Here is a 4,674-nt window from a genome sequence, read left to right as displayed (position 1 = left end):
AAAGTGTAGATACTGTACACCCTACTAAATTAAGATAAACAAACGTTTCTGCTACTACCAGAGGCGTACGACAGGGGATACTGGCTGGTTGACCCTTCCCAAATTCTACGCCACTGACGAAATTGCTATTTTAGTGTAATTTTTTGATTTTCCAATAATTTTTATGTAAATAATATACTCTTAATTCGTAACGATAAAATTATTCGTTTTCGAGATATTTGAAATTAAAAATGAAGCGACACAATACATTAATCAAAATAACCGTGTCGTTTCATTTTTAACTTCAAATATCTCGAAAATTAATGACTTTATCGTTACGACTAAAGGGTATATTATTTTCATAGGAAGTATTGGAAAATCCACAAATTGAACCCCGTCTCACTCCTCTTGTTATAATCAGAAACGAAACTCTGAAGGAAATGCACAAGTTTATTGAAATTAATGAATGCAAACTATTTCTTAAAATCTTTCATAGTCCTGACACCTCGAAATTATCAGCGTGGGTGCTTATCATCTCCGATGTAGTCTAGATATTGAAATAAAAAAAACACACAGTGGCGTCGCCATAACAAACTTACGTGCATAGAAATCTTCCCACTTAAAGATTTGGTCATTTTTGATGTCTCGCATTTCCTAAACCTGTTGGCCGATTTAAGTGATTTTTTGAATATGTTATAGCCTGATTCTTTAACAATATCGCTGTAATAATATTGTTGCTAAATAGGTAATTTTTTATTGTATACCGGGTGTACGAATCAAACTGTGTTTTTTTCTCAAAGTTCGCATCACACTGTGGAATATTCTAGGATTTATAAAATATTGAAATTAAAACCAAACTATAGACTCACGTTTTCTTAACATTCTGATTTTTGATTCATTCGTTTATGTTGGATTATAAAAAAGTTAGGCACTTTAACAACTAGACATGTTCTTCATCAAAATACGGTGTTTCTAAATAAGTGGGACAAAATTTAAGGGGTTTTTCTGCATGAAAAGATAGGGACAGTTTGCTTTATAAACGTATATTTGCAAATATTTCGTTTCCGAGATACGGGATGTTGAATTTTTTTTACAAACTGACGATTTATTTATTGCTCTAAAACCAGTTGAGATATGCAAATGAAATTTTGTAGGTTTTAAGAGATAATTATTGCCGATTTTTTGATATAAAATTAAGAACTTCATATTCACCATTGGCGTGCATACGGGTAATATGATCATGATCAGTTATATTACCAGTATGTGCGCTAATGGTAAATATAAAATCTTAATTTTATGTCAAAAAATCGTCAAAACTATCTCTTAAAACCTGCCAAATTTCATTTGCATATCCCAACTGGTTTTAGAGCAATAAATAAATCGTCAGTTTGTAAAAAAATTCAACATCCCGTATCTCGGAAACGAAATATTTGCAAATATACGTTTATAAAGCAAACTGTCCCTATCTTTTCATGCAGAAAAACCCCTTAAATTTTGTCCCACTTATTTAGAAACACCGTATATTGATGAAGATGAAGTGTCTAACTTTTTTATTATCCAACATAAACGAATGAATCAAAAATTAGAATGTTAAGAAAACGCAGTGCCGGATTTAGGGTACTTGCGGCCCTAGGCCAAATTACCCCGAGCGGCCCCCGATAACTTCATGATTTAGAGCAGCGGTTTCCAACCTTTTTTAGCTCGAGGCACACTAACTTAGAAACTGGTTCATAGACCGGGCAGTATCGTCGCACCCTCTAGTGAAATTATTCCGATTCAATTTTTTTGCACAAACTTACTCAAAAAGAGGTCCTTATAACATATCCACAGGGTGCCGGGCGGTGCCGTGGTCGAAAAATTGTTTAAACAATTTTTTTTAAAACAAATTCACGAAAATTAATTTTTCCATTGCAAATAATTTTTTTTAGATATTTTGGGTCATTCTGAGCAAAAAAGGGCTCTTGTCATTTTTCTCTAAAATAGATGGTTGTCGAGTTATATGCGATTAAAAATTTTAAAAATGCAAAAATGGCCATTTTCAACTTATATGCGATTAAAAATTATTATAAAATTCAAAAAGTAACCAAATCAAGTTTTAAACCCCTTCTTTAAGGTCCTGAAGAGATTTTTGTCTATATTTTATTACAAACTGTTATTTTTAATTATTAACAATTAGTATAGCGCTAGCGTCCAGGATTTATCGTCGCCCCCGTTAGTGAAATTATTCCGATTCGATTTTTTTGCACAAACTTACTCAAAAAGAGGTTCTAACATATCCACAGGGTGCCGGGCGGTGCCGTGGTCGAAAAATTGTTTTAAGGACAATTTTTTTAAACAAATTCACAAAAATAATTTTTTTACTTCGAACAAATTTTTTTTTAAGTTAATTTGGGACATTCTAAACAAAAAAGGTCTCTTGTGATTTTTCTCTAAAATTGATTGTTGTCGCGATTTAAAATTAGAAAAATGCGAAAATGGCCATATAACTCGACAACAATCAATTTTAGAGAAAAATCACAAGAGACCTTTTTTGCTCAGAATAATCCAAATTATCTAAAAAAATCGTTCCCAATGAATAAATTATATTTGTGAATTTGTTTAAAAAAATTGTTTAAACAATTTTTCGACCACGACACCTCCCGGCACCCTGTGGATGTGTTATAAGAACCTTTTTGAGTAAGTTTGTGTAAAAAAATCTAATCGAAATAGTTTCGCTAACGGGGGCGACGATACAGTTGGACTATAGCGCTAATTGTTAATAATTAAAAATGGCAGCTTTGTAATAAAATAATGACAACAATCTCTTCAGGACCTTGAAGAAGGGGGTTGAAACTTGATTTTGTCACTTTTTGAATTTCATAATAATAATTTTTAATCGAGTTATTAAGATTTGAAAATGGCCATTTTCGCATTTTTCAAATTTTTAATCGCATATAACTCGACAACAATCAGTTTTAGAGAAAAATGACGAGAGACCTTTTTTTCTCAGAATGACCCAAATTGTCTAAAAGAATAATGTTCGGAATAAAAAAATATTTTTGTGAATTTGTTTTAAAAAAAAATTTTTAAATAATTTTTCGACCACGGCACCCTGTATATATGTTATAAGGACCTCTTCTTGAGTAAGTTTGTGCAAAAAATCGAATCGAAATAATTTCGCTGCGGGGCCGACGATACTGCCCGGTCTATCAGCCACGGCACACTTGGGTAAATAGGCACACCTACAGGAACTTCAGGGCACACCAGTGTGCCACGGCACACTGGTTGGGAACCTCTGATTTAGAGACTCACAATACGACTCCTTTAGAGATTTGTATATGTTGCAAGACACATTCAAGTCTGTAGCAGTCTTTTGCAATGTTTTGCTACTCTTGTCAAAACGTTGTAAAATATCGTACCACATGTTTAGAAGACTAGCATTCTCTAATTTAATTTATAATCTTATATTTATATTTATAATCGATAATCTCTTATCGATTTACAGTTGCGGTAGTTATTAATTTATTTTGGAAAATAAAAATACAATTTTTTTACTAAAAAAGTTTTTTTTACCCAAACGCTGCGGCCCCCTTTTGCTTGCGGCCCTAGGCCGCGGCCTAGTGGTAAATCCAGCACTGAGAAAACGTAAGGCTATAGTTGGGTTTTAATTTTAGTATTTTATAAATCCTAGAATATTCCACAGTGTGATGCTTACTTTGAGAAAAAAACACAGTTTGATTCGTAGACACGGTACCTATATATAGGTAACAATAAAAATTTAGCTGTTCAGCAACAACATTATTACAACGATATTGTTAAAGAATTGTGCTATAACATATTAAAAAAATCACTTAAATCGGCCAACAGGTTTAGCAAATACGAGACATCAAAAATGACCAAATTTTTAAGTGGGCCGATTTCTATCACGTAAGTTTATGATATTTGATAATATGTTATAATATGATATATGTAACAATTAATATGAGTACCTGCATTATAAGAGAAATAGGAAATAGGTTTATACAACAATTTTTTTAAATTTGAACACAACGCATTCTTTTACAAGTTTTTTGCATTGTCATAGAAGCCTAGATAAATGACTGGTCAAGTAGTTAACATTAAAAGCATATTTTCTTGTCTTTGTAAACTCGGTTAGATCAACTCCATCTTAACTCAGCTGCATTTTGACTCAGATTCAGATTAGCTAATTCGCTATTTGTTCCAGAATAATTTATTCTGCAGTATGTACGTAGTTAGTATCAGTATCTAATCATGCAATGTCCTCTAATAAAGACAGGAATGCAAAGACTGCAAAGTACTATAATAATCTTCATGGAGAAGACAGGAATAAATTATGTGATCGTAAACGATGCTTAACTTAAATGATTAAAGTATCCACATCTTAAATCAGAGGTCGGCAACGCGGCGCCCGCGGGCGCCAATGCGCCCTTCAATAAATGTTAGTGCGCCCTTAAACTATTGTTAATTTACACAAGAAATTCAAAGCGTATTTTTTTATACGTTTATATTTATATATTTATTAGGTCAAAAAATAGTTGGCGCCCGCCATGAATTTTTAATTTAGTATTTCACTCTTTACATTAAAAACGTTGCCGACCTCTGTCTTAAATAATCTGAATAAGGTTACCTACAAAATTTTTTCAAATTCGGTCCTGTATTTCAATTTATCCACCTTGTCAGCTGACATTGACGTAA

The sequence above is a fragment of the Diabrotica virgifera genome, chromosome 2, assembly GCF_917563875.1.
Source record: "Diabrotica virgifera virgifera chromosome 2, PGI_DIABVI_V3a".
Taxonomy (NCBI): Eukaryota; Metazoa; Arthropoda; class Insecta; order Coleoptera; family Chrysomelidae; genus Diabrotica; species Diabrotica virgifera.
Note: the sequence above shows the minus strand (reverse complement) of the source record.